The 20,572-nt window shown below is 39.4% G+C and overlaps 1 protein-coding gene across 5 annotated transcripts in view; it reads left to right on the top strand.

Annotated features, from left to right (window-relative positions):
• FAR2 (fatty acyl-CoA reductase 2) overlaps positions 1-20,572 on the top strand; it is a 141,164-nt gene that overhangs the window by 41,843 nt on the left and 78,749 nt on the right. The window contains exon 2 of one of the 5 annotated variants that reach the window (XM_073877760.1): positions 12,961-13,033. The exons of the other annotated variants lie outside the window; for them this stretch is intronic. The gene's annotated coding sequence lies outside the window, so the exon portion shown is untranslated. The remainder of the gene's footprint in view (positions 1-12,960; positions 13,034-20,572) is intronic. 5 annotated transcript variants of the gene reach the window in all.

Here is a 20,572-nt window from a genome sequence, read left to right as displayed (position 1 = left end):
CGCTAGCTGTTTTGGTAAGTAAGTAGCGAAAGAACAGTCAGTGCAGGGCAGACTCTGAAGAAACAGAGACCAGTGAAATGGAGAAAAAGCTGCGTATGATCCTCTAAATATGAATGAGATCATGGTACTAGTCAGACTCAAAGAATCTCACATAAAGGGAAGAACAAAAGCATCCTTAGAGCTCGAAAGGATCTCAGAGACCAATGAAATTCTCGGATGTCTCAATCTCTAGGAAATAGCTACTATGTCCTATAGCTGAGCAGCAAAGGAAGGTACAAACAGGGAGTTCAGGGTCTAGAAATTATTGATTCTTACTTTCACTTGTCTTTAAAGAAGACTGTATTTTATTTTTTCTGACTTGTGGCTACCAGCTGCCCATTATGAAAAGCTTTTTTTTTTTTTAATCAATTTCTTCTGCCTTGATGAGAGCCTAGAGACTGTGTCTTAATGATAGCATTTCCCAGAAGTAGAAGCATAACAAAGATGCCGTTTCTTAAATGGTACTTCCCTCAAATATACTCTCCAATACTTGGGTTCCATGAGAGCACATCCTTATCCAGTGAGAATGGTCTGGCACCACCTGTTTGTCTGACTTGTTTCTGAAGAACTGGGTATGAATCACCAAAAGATCTGGCAGTTCCCATCTTTGTGTACAATGGGACATACCACTTATCTTTCATCAGGTTTTGAGTCTTGGATGACAGTGACATTTGTAGCTTACTTGAACTCTCTCAGATTGTTGCAACGTTCCTATAAGGTTCAGGACTCAGAATGGGGGTATTTGCTTAAAGTGATGCCCAGATTTACCTAACACAAATTCTTGCCTCATCAGATTTAAGACTGATTGAGAAACTGTGTTGAATTTCCTAGACGTTGGTTTGTATTCAACTTGGCACTAGGAGGAAGACCCTGACAGCTGCACCCCCAACACTGTGCGGCGTGCATCTTTCACACAAAGCTCATCTTGGGATGCCACGGATAAAATAATGTTTGACTCTGCTTCAGTGCCTTTGACCCCTTTCAGGCAATCAAAAATAGTTATTGACCCTTCACTAAATGGAGGGCACAGTGGGATTCAACTCTCTTTGTTCCCACCTCTAATGGGGGATTAAGATACACAGACATTTAAGGAAGGGAAAGAACAGTGAAAGTGCTAATAAGTAAGAGTAAAGGAAGACCATCACATGAAGTGACAGGCAATCCATCAGCATAGGCCAGAGGACTGACATAAAGTGTGGCTGAAGTGGAGCTGGCAGAGGAAGGAGACAGGCCGGGATCCCAGAAGGGCCCATGCAGGTATCACGGATAAAACAGGATTTGATTTGGGCCTTGGATAGGCCAGTGGTTCTCAACTTTCCCTGGACAGGAGGGCCATCTGGGGAGGTTTTAAAGAATGCCAAAAAATGCCTGGACAGGCAGAAAAGAGGTATGGGGTTGCCATGAGAAACAAAAGAAGTTTAAAGAAACAAAGCTTGTTTGGTCACAGTAAAAAGTTAGTGTAGGAGAAGAAAAAGGTGAGAAGGCAGAAAAGTCAGATTTCATCGGATTTTTAAATAGCCTTGTGTGCCAGGCCAAGGAATTTTGGAAATCTATTTGGCTCAGGGTGGTGGGGTATATTTAGCCGTAACACCTGATTTTCACAGCTGGAGAAGGATATTAGAATTCCTCTGTATCACATAACTCCTCACTTCTCACTTCCACCCCCTTCTTGGAAGCCTACATCTGACAGAAATTAAGTCTAGACACATGCCATCACTTCACCAGTTCCTCACCCTCTCAGGTACAGGATTCCCACTGTCACTAGGGGCGGGGTGTGGTGATTCGTACCGAAGTACTGCCACTTGTGTAGAAGAACTCCCTTGAGCAAGAGCCAGAAGGGGGAGCCACTGAGGCAGCAAAGCTAGTGTCGCCTATAGGGTAGGTATCATGGATAAAGCTCTCATCCTTTTGCCTAGGATGAGGGGACTCTGTGCTGGTACATCCTGAATTACACAGATGCTTTCACCATGGCTTCGATCTACTTGCTACCTTGGTTTTGCTGTCTCTCTGCCTCTTTCTCTTTCTCCTTGTTTGAAGGGTAGACAGACCTGAGTAAAGTTTCAATCCTATTACTGCAAATATTGCCTGAGAGAGGCTGTTTGGTTGGATGGATGGATGGATGGAAAGAAGGAAGGAAGGAAGGAAGGAAGGAAGGAAGGAAGGAAGGAAGGAAGGAAGGAAGGACAGAACAGATAAGTAATTTTTCTGAAGTCCACCTGACTAGAAGGAAATGGTTTAGAGCTTAGAGCTGCCATTTCTTACGATCCTTTGCAGATAAAATTCTGTCAGATCTCAAAGGAGGTAAATGTCACACCACTGCATTGAATTTAGAACTGGAACACAGCATATTAACCACAAGACTCTGCTTATTCATATAATAACTTACAAAGACTGTTTCAAGTAAGTTTGTGTTTTAGCATCAGATATTTCCTCCCTACTGAACGAGAAGCTTAGCATTTCCTGGCTGAACAAGAGCTTTGAGCAGTAACACAACCGGTATGGGGTTGCGGGGGGCGGGGGACAAACAAACCACCACAGTTTGAAAGCACCTGAAATCCTCTTCCTGTGCTGCTTCCTCCGAATTGAAGTTTGAAGACTCTAGGCACTTCTGGTGAACTCCACAGAATGCTTTGGTTTCTGCCATCCATTCACACTCATCTACTCATTACCGAGCAGCTACAGACCAGACAGGGCCGTCTTTTGCTCACATTTCAGTAATGCAGGGACTTGAGCCGGCCACTCAGTCCACTGAGATAGGAGAAATAGGCTTTATCAGAGGCCAGGAGTCAAAGCATTTTCTCCTAATTTTTCCGTGTACCCTTTCTTGACAGGATGTGGCATGTGGCTAGACAAGTTTCATACTCATTTTCTTGTCCGTTCTGCATTTACACTTCTATCAGATTTTACCAAAAGGTTTATTATGGTTAGTTGCATAAGAAGAAATGCAATTGTCTGATATACAGCTATTAGGAAGTATTTATTGAGAACTCTGGTCTGGAGCTAAGTGCGCGAAAGAAGGAAGACAAAAGAGGTGTTTTTGGCCAGTGTCGCTCTGGAAACAAAATTATAAAACATGAGCCAATTAGAGAATAAATACTACGAAAATGAGAGATACTTATAACAGCTGCAGTCCACATTTTGAAAAGGAAATTATCGTGTGCACTGGCGTGTTTATCTTAAACATGAGATTGGACTAATGAGGGGAACTTAATTTCCGAGTAGTGGGAGGAACAGGAATGAAATCACAGGAGAACGTTCCAGTGGCAAATGCAAGAAACTAATAGGACCTAATGTGGGAAAAACAATCTTGCTCTAGGTGGATTAGTCTGGAGAAGAGACACAGAATATTCTGTGAGGGAAAACAAGGTTAGCTGGAAGACAAGTTAGATAGCTGTAGCAAAAATTCAACCAGGAGGTAATTTGGGCCTGAGCTAAGGTCAAAGCCCTGCACAGGGAAAAAAGGAGTTAATCCAAGAGGAATTTCACTGGAAGAGTCCAAAGATCATGTTTCTAATTAAAAAGGAACATTGGAGGGGCACCTGGGTGGCTCAGTCATTAAATGTCTGCCTTCGGCTCAGGTCATGATCCCAGGGTTCTGGGATCGAGTCCCGCATCGGGCTCCCTGCTCAGCGGGAAGCCTGCTTCTCCCTCTGCCTCTGTCCCTGCTTGTGTTCCCTCTCTTGCTGTGTCTGTCTGTCAAATAAATAAATAAATAAATAAAATCTTTAAAAAAAAAAAAGGGAACATTGGAGACCATATAGTTTAACAAATGACAAGATGTTTTCCTCTGGAATCAGTGCTTTCTGCAAAAGTTTTTGCCTTTAGAACTGCTTTTGACTTTACAAATGTATGCCTATAAAGTATTCTCTCACTACCGTTTTCTTTTTCTTTTTTTGATAGATGGATTAGGTCAATCATCAATGTATTGATTTTAAGATCAGACGAGCTTGCGGGGCTCCCGCTCATCTGGAAATGAACTTTGTGCAGTTCAGACAGTGATGCCTTCCTTTAGAACAAATAGCTCTTAATTGTCCATGAAGGCCATTTGGGTCAGTTGTGGGACTGGTGATTTCGCCACCTCAGTGCTGCTGAGTTCCAGTCAGTCCTACTGGTAGAAAACCGGAAGTTAGGTCTCTGGACAGGCTGGGTCGAAGTGAATAGTGAATTCACTCTTCCAGTGAAATAGCCTCCTTGCCACTTGTTAAAAAGTGTATTAGGTCTTTTCTGCTCCAAGGAAGGATGGACACACACACACACACACACACACACACACACACAAATGTAAGCAAAAGAGCAATGAGCTCAAAATCAAATGAACTGATTTCAATCTCAGCCCTGCCCCCACCACACTCATTCATGGACACTCATTGTGTGACCTTGATAAACCACTTAATTTCTTCTTATTTCTTATACTTCTCTTGCCTCAGCTCATCAGCATCATAACAATTGTTACTGTGGGTGAGACAGCTGATAGGTATTTCTGTAAGATAGACAAGGAGACAGAAACTCAACGAGCTGCCCAAAGTCGGGCATTTATAAGTGTATCCCAGGACTGATTTCTGAACCTAAACTCCTGTGCCACCTCATGCCAGGGGTGCCTATGGTCAGGTAGAGCTTATGGTCGTGGCTGGCCAGCTCTGCAGTTGGCAATGGTTTGGCCTTATTAGTTATACAAATAAAAAGTGATAGAGTCTGGATGCATCAGCTATGGCAGTAAGAATGGCTGAGTCTTCCACAGCTACTTGGACTTTTTCCTTAATGTTCATTTTGATATACTAAATTGTCAGAGGACCGTGCTGGCTAGCCCAGATTTGATTTTTTGGAATTTTACTCTTATAAAAGTGTGCCGTTTATACAGGTAGGGAAAGTGATTTACTACTTTCAGGTCTGTGTTGTTTATATATATAGCCATATGTAAGTTTTCATGTACCAGACTGCTCTTCATGGGGCTAATCTTTCATTTGGATTCAGTTGAGTCACATTCTTCTTATTGATATTTTTAAATACCCAGGCAAAAGTTAGATAAGTTCCTCCTAGCCTTTTTCTAAGACTTTTACAAAGTGTTTTACATTTACAAAGTTCATGCACACCATTGTGTTTGACTGACAACTATGTCATGTAAGTGTGTAATAGCATGGTTAAAGATCTCTCCAAGGTGAGAAAACTGTATACAGAGGAGGTAAGTGACATGTCTAATATGGGCCTGGCCCTGGTTCCACGGCTGTTGTATGGGCCATGCCATCACAAACAAGGGACCCCTAGCTGTAATGGCGACTCATGTGAGGATCAACTCCTTTGTAGCTTCCCTAATCATAGCTTTAGGAAGTTATGTTGAAAAAGATGGTGCTGTGTGAGCATTATATGCTGAATTTTGTCCCTCCAAAATTCGTATGTTGAAGTCCAAACCCAGTGCCTCAGAATCTGACTATATTTGGAAATAGGGTTATTACAAATGAAATTAGTTAAGAGGAGGTCATACTGAAGAAGGGTGGGCCCATAATCCAATATGACTGGTATCCTTAAAAATAGAGGGAAATTTGGGGGCGCCTCGGTGGCTCAGTTGGTTAAGCATCTGACTCTTGGTTTCAGCTCAGGTCATGGTCTCAGGGTCGTGGGATTGAGCCTTGTGCCGGGCTCACACTCAGTGCAGAGTCTGCTTGAGATTCTCTCTCCCCCTCACCTTCTCTCTCCCCCCCCCAACATGCTCTCTCTCTCTCAAATAATAAAATCTTTAAAAAGGGGGGGGCGGAATTTGGACACAGAGACAAACATACAAGGAGAAAACCATGTGAAGATCAGAGCTATGCTGTCACCAGCCAAAGTTCTACCAAAAGCTAGGAGAGAGGCCTGGAACGGACCCTCCCCCAGCATCTTGAGGGGGAGCATGGCCTTGCCAACACCTTGATTTTGGACTTGTGGCCTCCAGAACTGTGAGACAATAAATTTCTGTTGTGCTAAGCCACCCAGTCTGCAGTACTTTGTTAACAGCGGCCCTAGGAAACTAGTACGGTGAGTAATGGAACAAAGGATGCAACAAGATAGTACAAACCAGAGCATGGAATAGAGTGAACTTAAGCTCTTTCCTGAACATCAGCATTGACTGAGATTGTTCAGAAAGTAAATCTTTGGATAGAATCAAATGCTTTGAAACACTAAAGAAATTGTCGTACCGATACACCCTAATTTGCATCATGGATTAACAGACTCTCAGGTTTGGAAGGAATAATAAGGTCAGCTAGCTCAGCCGTCCATTGGATAATTACGGACCTTCAGCGGTGCACCAGCAGAGTGGTTTTCCAGCCTCTGCTTGGATACGTCTGCTAACTCCTGAGGCAAACCACTCTACCTTTAGCGGCACTGATGATGAAAATACGATTTCTTATATTAAACTGAACTCTACCTATCCACAGCTTTCAACCACTTATTATCGTTTAGTTTCTTAAAAGAAGAAAGCGCAGATTTAATTCTTTTTATGTGTCAGTCCTTTCCACGTTTGAAAACTATCATGTCCTCCCCAAGTCATCTGTTCCCTAAACTTGCCCTTAAGTTCTTTCAGCTACTGCACGTATGACATAGTTTTTAGTGTTTGAACCTTTACGTTCAGCTTCATGAAATGTGTTCCAGTTTATCATACTGTTTTTAGAGTGGAACAGCTAAACCCTGGTTATAATCAAAGTAGTGCAGAGTAGAATCAAATACACTGTTATTCTAGATGATGTTTTGTTTTGTTTTAGAGAGGGAGGCGGGGCAGAGGGGGAGAGAGAGAGGGAGAATCTGAGGCAGGCTCCATGCCTAGCCCAGAGCCTGACGCGCTGCTGGATCTCACAATCTTGAGATCGTGACCTGAGCCAAAACCAGGACTCCAGTGCTTAGCTGACTGAGCCACCGAGGTGCCCCCCCACATGCTGTTCTTAAATAAATGCAACCTAAGATTACATTAATTGGGGTTGGATCATCACAGTGTTCAGTAACATTGCACTGATTAACTAAAATTCCTTAATCTCTTTTCCCACTACATAAGCTGCATAATGAGAAGCTCTGGCTTGATCATCAAGTACCATAAGTGGCCTGGCAGAAAATAGGAATTGACATGTTATCGAATGAATGAATGAATGAATGATAGATAAATAGATAGATAGATACACTAATACTAAACCATGCATTCCCCTGAACTTGCCCAGGTTTTTGTTTGTTTTTTTTTTAATTCAAAGGAGAGAAACTTACTGATTGTACTTTGTTTTGTTAAATTCAGGCAGAGAATAAATACCTTCTAGCCAGTCAAGAATCCTACCATTCATCACATATCATCCAAACAGCAAAAATCTTCCTTCTGTTTACAAATTGTTTCTTCAGCACACTGCACACATGCAATAGCATTGAGAAAAAATAGCCATTTGAATACTTGGCTTATATTTGTTCTTCAGCTAAGACTTGCTTTATATTCCAGAAAAGTATTTAAACCCTCTGCTGTCTCCGTCTATAAAATGGGTGCTAATATAATATGGAGTGTATGTGTATGAATTTAGTAGATTATGCGTATGCATATGCATATTTATAGATGACGACATGTCAGGATTTTGACACTAATAAAAAAGACTGTTGAGTCCTTTGTTAGTAGTTATATTTATAATGTGGTGACTTATAAGATCAGTTTTGTGCCTATATGTATATAACAAGCCAAAACTCTAACTTTATGTAAAGGAGGAAAGAGTGTGAGCTGCATTCTATTTCCAGTTTCCCAATGAATTATTCAATCTTCTAAAATAATTGAGTCGATCTCTTGTGCTAGATTTTCTATATATTAAATGAAGAGAATTCTTCTCCTTGACCCTCTGGGGTATTAAAGGGCTGATGGGGTATATTCATAAAGCACTATATGAATTAGAGGAAAACTAACTCTGACAGCATCTTGATAGAAACACGAATCCTCTATCTACAGGAAAAATCCATGTTTCAGATTCTTTTTTAAATAAGTAGTTTTTCACAAGAAATATTGTGAATAGCTTGAATTGTCTACTTGACATACTTTGACTGTCGTAGTTGCCTTGTTATCAAATTAATTTAATTATAGTCCTCTTAATAAGGAAATGTTTGGTGTTAGCTTTTTCTTTTCTAAATGAAACATGAATAAATATTTAGTTTTCCATCTAAATGCCAATCAGAAATTCTAAAACAAAACATAAAAACAGATGTTCCTGAGGTTTCTTTTAGTGGCATAAAATGAAACCACATTAATCAACTAAGAGTACAGCCCATAAATGATAATGAACACCAGCTCAAAGGGTTTCCATTTTGTCTTTGTTGGATGAGCTTGTAAACTTTACTGGGGAAAGATGCCAGCATGATTTTTTTTTTCTTTAATCTAATGGACAAGTCAAACTTTACGTTGGGATATGACATTCTCTATAAATCACTCAAAGGACATAGAAATGAAGAGCGACTCATATATAGCTCTTCGGTAGCCCAGTACTACAGCATATTGCTTAAATGGTTGTCTATTTTGGAATAATGTGGGACTCCCTAGCCCAAACTATTTAACATTTTGCTCATGGCCATATGTTATTTTCAGGTAAATCCAGTTGCAAATATTCTATTATTTCTGCAAGTATATCCTTATTTTATGAACCAGAATGCAGATCAGACATATCTTTCACTTAATAGTTTGACATTTTTTCCATATTATTAATTATGCCTAAAAATAACCTCATAGTATTTCATCATATGGCTAACTCCTTGATTTTCCTATTGTCAGATATTTGTTTTCAGTTTTTTCTCCTATTAGAAGCAATGCAATGATGAACAAGGACAAAATTCTATTAAAGAAAATGGAAAATTATAGAGCATGGGACCAGCCTTGCCAGGCCTTGGGAAATAGAATAGCATAAAAAGCCTGAGTGTTATTGCTGGAAGCCTTGGGGCTATGATAATGAAAACAAAGTAGGCACCAGGAAGGGAGGGAAAATGTCAAGGATATAATTTACTGGCCAATACAGTCCCTCCCAAATCATCCTTCTATTTGTCGGGAAGGTGACCCTGGCTGTAGCCGAACTCTGAGGACCAATCAACAAGACTTCACTTGACCTGAGTAGAAAATATATACATATCTGTGGTCGATGTTTGTAATAGTAATATTTGGCTAACCACTTTTTTAAAAATAGTAGCTAGAAATTCCCAAAGTATGTTTAGAAAAATTTTATTCTATTTCTTGAATATATATTCAAGATACAATAAAAATATATGAATCTGAACCTGAAACAATATAAGGCAAATACTTAAAACTCTGGCTTCTACTTCTCCCTCTGCCCTAAAAACAAAACAAATATGTTCTCTTGAGAAAAAAAAAATTGCTAAATCTGGTGACCCATTTCCAGTCTTTATTCTTGCTGAATTGCCTATTCCATTTGCCACTGCTCACTACTATCCTTGGTAGGTCCTCTTCCTTGATAGGACCTCTGCCCTTCTTTTCTGTTTTACTTCTCTTGCTGCTCTTTCTATGAACCATTTTTCATCTTTATACTTAGGGTTACTCAGGATGCTATCTTCTCTTGTGTCATCTTTTGCTATCACTTGATAAAGTTATCTATTTATACTCTATTCCATATGCACATATCCCCCAGATTTGTGTCCAGCCCTTACCTGTTTCCAGCTCACCAAGAAGGAACTTAATTTAAAAAAAAATAGACACCTAGAAAATGCTGTAAAACAAAGATAAAGAGAAAAATCTTAGAAGTAGCCGGAAGGGGGGGAAAGTTACATTCAGGAAAGCCACAGTAAGAACAAGGACTGACTTTTCTGCAACAATGGAAGTCAGAAGATAATGGAATGATATCTTTAAAATGTTGAAAATAAAAATCTACCAACTTAAAATTCTGTATCCAAGATAGGTACTATTATTACCTACCCCATAGGGCTTGTATGAGAATTACATGGGTTAATATTATAAATTGCTTGGAAGACACTGAAAAAAAATAAAAAAAATAAATCACTTGGAAGAGTATCTGGACCAAAATAAACTTGAAACAAGTGTTTGTGACATAAAATAAAAACTACATGATAATTGGGATTGCAAATTGCTGCAATCTCTTTCTTGGGGAAAAAATGCTTGAAAAAAATGGGACATCAAACATTCTAACATAGGTGGTATTTATTTTCTTCATACTTTTCTCCAATCATGAACTACTAATATTATTAAACAGGACAATTCTGATGGAAGGTACACTTCATGAGAACAGGGTCTTTGTGTGGTTAACTGCATACTTCAGCACCTAGAACTGTACCTATATATTCAATAAATTATCTCACCATGGATATGAGAAGATCTTTTCTTGATAATAATTTATAATATTATGTTACAATTGACTAGAAAGAAAAAAGGATGGACAATTAAAGTTTAGATCAATTTAAGTCCTTAAAAATGATTTGCCTGGTGTAAGCAATTCTGCAAATGCTTATATCTATAGTGCACATATCATCTCTCTCATTTTCAAAAGACTTTGGGCAGGAAGTTAATAGCATCATCTGGTTCCCTTTCTCTAAAAGCCTTAGTGTTTTTTATAATTTAGATGCAGGAAATTTTTTTTTTCTTTAGGGGGATTGAAAAATTGAATGAAAAAAAAAAAAGCATTCAAGCCAGATTTAGAAACCTAGAAGTCTGAAATGTTAGGACCGAATCTCTTATTATGGTGCTTACTCATTTCAAATCAAGAGTTTTAGAGCTAGCAGAGTACTTAGAAATCACCATCTGTACACATTACACATGAGCAAACTGAGCTCAGTGAGGTTATAGTGCTAATTAGAAACAGAGCAGGGCTAGAACCTGGGCTTTTCATTGACATTCAAAATGAATTCTTTGATGATGATGATGATGATTATATTCAGTTAGCCACTGTATAGTACATCATTAGTTTTTTATGTAGTGTTCAATGATTCGTTAGTTGGGTATAACACCCAGTGCTCATCACAACACGTGCCCTCCTCAATACCCATCACCTGGTGGCCCCCTCCCCTCTGAAACCCTCAATTTGTTTCCCGGAGCCCATAGTCCCTTGTGGTTCGTCTCCCTCTCTGATTTCTCCCCATTCAGCTTTCCTTCCCTTCCCCTGTGGTCCTCCGTGCTATTCTTATGTTCCACATATGAGTGAAACCATATAATTGTCTTTCTCTGCTTGACATTTCACTTAGCTTAATCCCCTCCATGTCAATGCAAATGGTGGGTATTCATCTTTCTGATGTCTGAGTAATATTCCATTGCATATATGGACCACATCCAGGTGAATTCTTAATGGACTCTGGCCTTGGCAGTTTTTCCTTAAAGGCCTCACTCACTTTCTCCATGCAGACCCTTTCTCTATTAGCTTTTTCTTGCTAGTGGATGTCAGATACAGAGTTAGATCAAGCATAGTATCAAACCTTTTCTGGGAATACAGTGGAAGGTTTAGACTGGTTTCTTCCCATGAAATGAAAGCAATAGGAATCCTATAGGTATATTTTTTTGAGTATTAGGGAAAGAGTTTTAATTTGCAATAATTCTAAAGGGAGGTAGAATTTAGTCTCATAAGTGAGTTGCTGTATTTCTTTATTCATGCAATAGATGGCTTTGATAAAAGTATGAATAAATCTAAAATACGAACTTAAAATCAGATTTTTTTATGAAAGATTTTATTTATTTATTTGACAGAGAGAGACACAGCGATAGAGGGAACACAAGCAGGGGGAGAGGGAGAAGCAGGTCTCCTGCCAAGCAGGGAGCTGGATGCTGGGCTCGATCCCAGGACCCTGGGATCACTACCTGAGCCCAAGGCAGACGCTTAACAACTGAGCCACCCAGGCGCCCCACTTAAAATCAGATTTTTTACTATTTATAAGTACTTCCTTCAGGAGAATAGTGATTTGCCTACTAAAAAAGTAAAAAAATCATTTATGATGACTACTGTTAGGTATGCATTTTTTTCTCTGCTCATCAATATTTCCTCTCCCCTCTTTCTCATCTCCTAATTAAGATTTCTGAAGACTAGTATATTTTGAAAACTGACTATTTCCACATAGAAAAATACAAATATCATAACTACTTTTTGATTCCGCTCTTCAAAATATATTCAAGTTGAGCTCAAATTTAATCATTTTAAATACCCCATTTATTAAATTTATTTTTTGTCTTTCCAAAGTATCAAATTATTTTTGACACTATATTTCTCGATAAATGGTCTAGCTCGCAGCCAATTTTCTCCCCCTATTTAATCCTGCCATCAGGCACGATGCTATGTGCCTAAAAATGTTATAACCTTATTACCCCGGTATTAGAAAATGAGTTTGTTTGGGGGTTAACGTGAGTAATTATCTTTTATTTTAAATGGGGAAAAAATCTACAGATTATTCCTGGGAAGTAATTTAAGTCATCTATGCTTGCTTTTATGATCTGCCCTCTTCACCTTCATCATGCTACTGTCATAAGAGAGTCTGTCTCCAAACATCACAAACTCTTCCAATCTATTTGAAATTTTTCCCATTGGGTATATGTAGAGACTAATCATATTTCAATGGTAGTGATATTCCCTTATTTCCACTGCTAAAGAGAAATTATCCTGACACTTTTTTTTTCACTTTCTAAAATTGCAGTGCTGTTTTTTTTTATTTTATTATGTTATGTTAATCACCATACATTACATCATTAGTTTTTGATGTAGTGTTCCATGATTCATTGTTTGCGTGTAACACCCAGTGCTCCATGCAGTAGGTGCCCTCTTTAATGCCCATCACCAGGCTAACCCATCCCCCCACCCCCTCCCCTCTAGAACCCCCAGTTTGTTTCTCAGAGTCCATAGTCTTTCATGGTTCGTCTCCTCCTCCGATTTCCCCCCCCCTTCATTTCTCCCTTCCTACTATCTTCGTCTTTTTTAACATATAATGTATTATTTGTTTCAGAGGTACAGGTCTGTGATTCAACAGTCTTACACAATTCACAGCACTCACCATAGCCTGACACCTGCTGAAACTGGTAAGGAAGGCTTTATTCAAGACTATTGTGATAAGAGCCACGATTATTGCAATTGGGGAGGGAGATTGAACTCAACTCCAAATACAAGTAAGGGCGAGTGGGGATTTCTAGCTGGTAGACAGCATGAGGGAGAGGATGGCAACTTAATAAGGAACTTGCTTAGATATTAAGGTGGGGGTGGATTAGAAATCAAACTTGGTTAGAAATCAAAGATGGAGGAAGAAGAGCTTGATTGGATTGAGAGTGGGGAGGATTCTCAATAAACTGGCCTGGCAGGATTTTCTGCTAAAACTGCGTTCAACAGGTCAAGATCAAGACCTGGTTGAGAAGAAGGCTCGGGGGAGTCTGATAAAGTTTGATGAAGTAGAGATTCTTTGTCACCATAACATTCTGAGTTTAGATTTACCCACTAATAAGGCCTAATTTAGAATACTAGAGGTACCATAATAGCTCTAGAAAATAAACTCCATCTTTATTCATAATGCTAGTATAAGTGAGTGACACCAACCGTCCTCATCAGAACAAAATCTTTTAGTAGAACTGTACACACACTGGGGCACCTGGGTGGCTCAGTCATTAAGCGTCTGCCTTCAGCTCAGGTCATTGTCTCAGGGTCCTGGGATTGAGCCCCACTTTGAGCCCCCCATTGGGCTCCCTTGCTCAGCAGGAGTCTGCTTCTCCTTCTCCCTCTGCCCCTTCCCTGGCTCTTGCTTGCTCACTCGCTCTCAAATAAATAAAATCTTAAAAAAAAAAAAAAACTACACACACTGACAATTTGTTCCAAATGAAATCTAGGAAATCTGATCAACCTCAGAGGCTGATGAAAATATTTGTAATATTTACATAGTGCTATTTGCCAGTCTCTCTCCTGAGTCATTTCGGTAAATTAATTCTTTTAATCCTTGCTATAACCTTCTGAGGGAGGTACTATCATCCCAGGATTGCAGACAGGGAAACTGAAGCACCTAGCAGTTACAAAACTGGTCCAAATTTACTTAATTGAAATATGTGAGCGTTGTGATTGGAACTTAGGCAACATGACCTTGAGATGCTGCTCTTCACCCCTGGGCTTTCCCGCTTCTATAAAACCCCTTTCTCTCCATATCCCCAAGCAAACGCGTAAAACTGGAAGACAGGTAAAGGGGAAGTGGATGGACGTATATTTATAGAAGTCCATAGCTTTTGGTGCCTTCTTCATATTCAGTACTCTTTGCTTCCACCACCTACTACAGTGCTTAATACGTAAGTCATTAATGATAAATAAGTGATTAAATGAATTACAAGATGATGTTCAGTTTCTGACTGTCAAGGAGATGGCCAGGTTAGATTCCTCAAACTCTGGCTTGCAAGGCCTGCAGTGACAACATTTTAGGAGCGAAGGGCACCATCTGCATTTCACAACACACAGCCATGGGGTTGCAAGTGTGCCTGGAAGGCCAGCCCACAGAACCTTCCAATACTAGCTTACACAGGCACACAGATAACAGTGCCATGAGCCTTTCTTCCTGAGCAACTAAAGCTCCCTTGAATATAATAAGGCTTCTGGTCGTGAGATGCTGTGGGAGCCCCTTCCATTGCTCTTCAGACCCGGTTTAAGTTTTTCTGCCACATTTCCTGCTCGGTTCTTACTTATATCTTCTTCTGGTCCTAGGGAAACCAGAAGTGGGAGAAATAGCACAAGAAAGTAAGAGAAAAACAAGCAATGAATGAAGTCCCAGATGTTTTTAAAGCTAATAATAGGAGTGACAAGCTAAATGAGTCTTGGGGTGAGAGACCTCATTTTCACTTTGGCTTGGTTTCCCCCATAGCTCACCAGAACTCATTTATCCTAAGAAATCGATGACTAATTTCCTGTGAAGTAGAATCAATGAGTGTGCAATGTTCTACATTGGTTAAAAATGATTGCTTGTTTTCCTTTGGGCTGTGAAGTACAACCCAAATGATTGTTGCAAGTTACTTAGTTGTTTGAATGAAGAAAAAGTATTTTTTGTTGTTGTTGTTACCGTGACCCCATGACATGAAAGGCTGACCTTTCTGTGGTTGCAGGGAAGGGGTTGTGGGGGTGGGGAAGGGGTGGGGATGGTTGTCCCCAGTCTCTGAAACTCTGTTCTGCCCTGAGTACATACATTAGCAAGGGTCAGTTTGGCACATCTGGTACAGATTTAAAGGCTAAGGGTTTTCATGTGGGATTCAAACATAGATTATAGTAGAAAGGAACTTGAGAGCTCCAGGGAAGAATTTGGTATTTCAATTGTATTTGATCATTTTATTAAATTTGCCTGGAAAAATCAGTTAAAAAACAGAATTTAATTTTCATACTCAGAGCAGAGGTTATTCACTCCAGCTCATGCCGAACAATAGATGTAGCGTTGTGTGTGTGTGTGTGTGTGTGTGTGTGTGGTTAAATAATCCCAAAGTGCAAAAATGTTGCCTATTCCATTCTGGTTGGGTATGGGGGAATTGGAATGGGGTCTTCATTCCATAAACACTTCCCCTCCTTTTTTGCTTCAACTGGCTTCTCCATGGAACATGTTCAAACCGTATGCGTACCAAAGTCGTGATGTATTAGACTGAAGCAGTGTTTTTAAAAGTTATTAAGAGTAGATTGAAATTGCAAAGTGGAATTAATGCTATTGTATGAAAGATGTGTGGTTATATACATTAACAGAAGGGCCACCAAGGGAGTACTTAATTGCTTTGGTTTCTTTTTTGAGCAAAAGGGTATAAAAATAATGTGAATTAACAAGTAATTAGTTAACTTTGTAAATAAAATCTTTCAGGCAAGCTACTTTTTTGAGCCACAGATCTCTCAGCTGTAATAATCATGCCTGCCTCAGAGGATTATCATGGGGTCCAATGGGATACTACATATGAGGCCCTTTGTAGAAGGCTTGATACGAACCATCTTAGCTACTGATGTTGTTATTATTGCGGATTGAAGTTTACGGTTATAGGATAGCTCTAGATACATTATGCTCTAAACAATTAGGGTATATTTTCTGCAGTGGGAAAATCGGATGAAGGGGCTCTTGGAATTCTCTAGAATAATAATTTCATGGGGGGTGGTATTTCAAGGAAGGATCAGAACTCATATAGGCCTCGGGCCTTTCTGGCTGCCCAGTAAGACCATAGGATAAATGTTGATGTGGAAATTTGCAAATAAGCAGCAACTGAGGACAATGGTATTCTCCACAGAGTGGAGCTGCCAGAGTTTTGTTCAACATTTGTCAGTTAGTACACCTTTGAGCACCTCAACGCCTCACCTTATTCCGACGCCAAAAATGATTACAGCTTGCCTGATTTCCAAACTAAGTAACACATGGAGGGGAAGGTACATGTTCTCTACCCTAGAGAATACTGAACCAAGGTTATCTTATTGGCTTCCTGGAGAAGGAAACAGGCTCTGGAGACAGAGTTCCTGGGCTCAGATTCCCACTCTTCCTCCTTCAACTGTCAGACTTGCACAAGTTCCTTAAGCTTCTTGGCTGAGAGTTGTCATTTGGTTACCTCCTGGACTTATTGCAAGGGTTACACGAGGAATACTTTATATGACACATGGGATATTTGTCTACAACACAGTAAGTGCTACATAAATATTAGTGATAATTTTTATTTTGTTGTATGCTATTTATACTGCGAGGTGTTAAAAGATAAACTGATGCATATTAAATATGTTAAGAGTTTATCTGAGCAAAAATCTGTTAGAATTGGGCAGTGCTAAGCCAGAAGCAAAGCCAGGAAACTATTTGATTAGCTCTAGCTTATATGGTTGCATTATTTGGGAAAGCCGAGTTGGTTATTAGTGATTGGTTATCCTTAGGTTTCAGTTTCTTATCTTTGAGGCATTATGGGCTTAGGTTTGGTGGGCTTGTGTATGATAGGAAGGCATTAAAGCTACCTCAGTCTAATGGCCTCCTTGTTGAAGTATTTTTAACAAGTTAGATATCATTCTGGTTTTACTACCTGGTTTCCTCCATGAATTAAGTTGACTCAGAGTAAAGAAATTGAGAGAAAGGAAAATTAGAGGTCTCATCCCCCAAACGCATAGTCAAGCCTCTATACTTGCTTCCTCTATTAATTTAATAGCATAGGATCTGAAAATTGCCTTAAGATTTAAACTATTGCTCTTTTCACTTCTAATAGTGAAGGTTCACAAAATACTGGGACAAGGTCTTTGTCACTAAAGTAACTATAAGGAGTTAATTAGCAAAAGTTCATATGCAAATTCTGCTCTGGAAAATCTTAAACTGTAAGTCAGTTTTCCAAACTATTTTGGAAACACAAACCTATTTGTAATGGTGAGTTTCTTTTAAATTGAAATTCTAATGCACCCCAAATCACTTTGATGTAGTATTGTAGAGTAGGCATATATCTTTTGCCCATCTTCTCCAAGAGTTTGTATATATATGTAACTTTCACACTGTTTTCCATTCCACCTTGAAATCATTTTAGTTCTAGTCTCATCCTGGCCTGGAGATACTGTGTGGAGCCTCTGAATCCCACTAAACAGATATTTTGAGTAATGACGTAGGAGACTACTAAATTCTTTTAGAGCTAAATGGTACCACTTGGGACAGTGGTAGAGATACCCTGGGGGAGCACCATCCAAAAGCATGATGAGGCAGTATATTTGAAAGAACATAGAACACAATCAATATTTTTATCTTACTTAGATCTTTAAAAAATATGATTCGAAAATAAAATTCAAAGCCAATGTCACTTTCCTTCTTTAAAAGGAGGTAATTTTTTCTATCCTGGTGAAGAATGAGAGATCCCTCAGAGTATAGAGGTGCCCTGATTTCTGCAGGGCACCCTCTGTGCTGTAATTGTTATATTTCTGACTTCTGGTGTTTGTCAACAGATTTGGCTCTTTGGTGGCTAAGAGCCAGGGAGACGTTTTGTTCAAGGCATTTTGATTGGCAGTATTTAAAAGAACTTATTAGGAAATTTTGAGAAGGGAATTTAAATTAAAGAAAATAGAAACATCACAGTGAAGCTATCGGAAATAAAACAATGTCAATACAATCAGATATGGCTTATCCATTATCCCTGATGAAGTGGTTTTACATTATCTAATTTAACTCCTGACAATTAACATGAATTTCCCCCTTTCATCTTTCTTAGGGTTAATGAACAATGAATGGGCAATTTTAAATTATGCATAAGAAGTAGGTTCCTTTTCGCACATTTTGCTTCTCTATTGAGCAGATACTCTGTGCATTTGCAGAATTTGACCCAAGACTTTCCACATCATCCTTTTTGCCGCTTTGCCTTTCATATGGGATATTACAACTGATTGTCTCTAAACAATTTCGCCTGGGCAGATTACTTTATTAAGCAATCAATTTTTCAAGAATACTATGAAATAAGAAACTATAGTGTCAGCCAGGGAAACGTCTAAAAAAGCAACACTCTCTTGACTGCAGGAAAAAAAAACATGTTTTTCCTAAGAATTTTTATGTTGCATTTTGTTTTCCAGGGCAATTAACACCTTCCCTGTTCTAGACTTAACACCAGAACAGAATAATAGCCACAAACTGTGTATATTGCACTGGTCCTTTGCTAAGGTCAATATAATTGACTTCCATTTTGTTTTCTCTTAAAGAGTGGGTTTTTAAGCCTTATTACTGTCACTAACCTAATCTACCTTTTCCTAAGCAAAAGATTCTAATAGTCCTACCTTTGATATAGATTCTTTAATTTCCAAATGAAACGAAAAATCACCAGGACTTTTCCTGTAAAATATTAGAGCGATGTCTCTGTTTTCTCTTCTGAAAAATGGTACCTCCTCTTGTAGGGCTACATTTACTTTAAAGGTTTAAATGTTAAACAAGTTATTATTTTTAAGTCATGTACTACCAAAAAACTCTATTTGAGAAACTTGCTATAAAACTGATTATTTTTGGAGTGATTCATTCCAAATTTTTTCCATCATATTCTCACAAAAAATCTGAATCTTCCCTGAAGTGTGGATATCTTGACTGGCATCTGCAGCCACTTAGGGTGAAACTCCTAAAAGACTGTCTTTGTTTGGGGCAGAAGAAAAACAGAGACTATTAAGGGTTTTTTTTTGCTTTATTTGCCGAAACTCAGCAATGTACTTTCTGTAGTTACTCAGTTTTGACATTCTTTGCACTCGTTGTTTTTAAAACATACCCACCCATGGTCGAGTATATTTCTAAAGCCTATCTTCCCCCGAGTATGGCAGGCTGAGCTTCCATAGTAGTTTACCTGTTGTATGACATTTGATATATTTTGGAGTTGTAGTCCATTTTTAATTCTCCTAATGATGGAGAAACAAAATAAGGTAAAATGTGAGGTTCCCGCAAGGTATCTGCTATTTTTTAATAGAGCCATATGAGAAACTCAGGTGTGAGGCTTGGGAATCTGATTTTTTTTTTTTAAGATTTTGTATATTTGAGAGACAGTGTGAGTGGACAGGGTCAGAGGAGGAAGAAACAATCTGAAGCAGGCTCCTCACTGAGCACAGAGCCCGAAGGTGGGGCTCAATCACAGGACTGCAAGATCATGACCTGAGCCAAAACCAAGAGCCAGGGCCGTAACCTACTGAGCCACCCGGGCACCTTCAGGAATCTGATTTTTAAACAAGCTCCATGGGTGGTCCACATGAGCATCATTATTCTAGCAATCCCACGTTAAATTCAGGCTGTACCTGCTGACTGTTGCCATCTCCCGATTTAGAGAAAATATAGTGAAACATAAAGTAGTTTTGAGCAGCAAAAAGGAATTGGTTGGTGAAGTAAAGGTGTCAGAAAGTTTTTTTGTTTATTTTTTTGGTTTTTTTTTTAAAGATTGTATTTATCTTTTTGACAGAGAGAGACACAGGGAGAGAGGGAACACAAGCAGGGGGAGTGGGAGAGGGAGAAGCAGGCTTCCCGCGGAGCAGGGAGCCCGATGCGGGGCTCGATCCCAGGACCCTGGGATCATGACCCGAGCCGAAGGCAGACGCCTGACGACTGAGCCACCCAGGCACCCCATGTTTTTTAAAAGACCATATCCCTTTGTTTTTTTTTATTTATTCAAGAAATCTATTGAGTACCTACTAAGTGCTGGGTTCTGCCCTAAATCCAGAGGATATAGTATTGAACAAAAGCGGATAGTGTTCCTGCCCTCATGGAGTTTAAAGCCTAGCAGGGGAGGAATGTTAATCAATACATCGTAGATATGAGTATAAAGTTACAGCTGTGATAAGAGCTAACAGAGAAAAGTACATGAAAAGAGCTTACATTACAGATCAGACCGAATGTGGAAGGTCAGGGAAGGCTTCTCAGCAGAAGTGATGGTTAAACTGGTATCTGGGTGGGTAAACTGGTAATGGGTGACTGGGAGCTGATAAACAAAGATGGGCTGGAGAACATGCCAGTCAAGAAACAACATTCATCATGCAGTCATTCTATGTGTCCAACACTGTTCTTGGTGTTGAGGATACAGCAGTGAACAAAACAAATTCCCTGCCCACGTGGGGCTTACGTTTTAGTTGGGGAAGGAAAGAGACTTATAAAAAAATGACCAAATAGA

This window comes from Callorhinus ursinus, unplaced genomic scaffold (assembly GCF_003265705.2).
Source record: "Callorhinus ursinus isolate GAN/ISIS: 27379988/994484 unplaced genomic scaffold, GSC_fseal_2.0 scaffold27, whole genome shotgun sequence".
NCBI classification, from domain to species: domain Eukaryota; kingdom Metazoa; phylum Chordata; class Mammalia; order Carnivora; family Otariidae; genus Callorhinus; species Callorhinus ursinus.
Note: the sequence above shows the minus strand (reverse complement) of the source record. Positions and strands in the feature narration are given on the sequence as shown.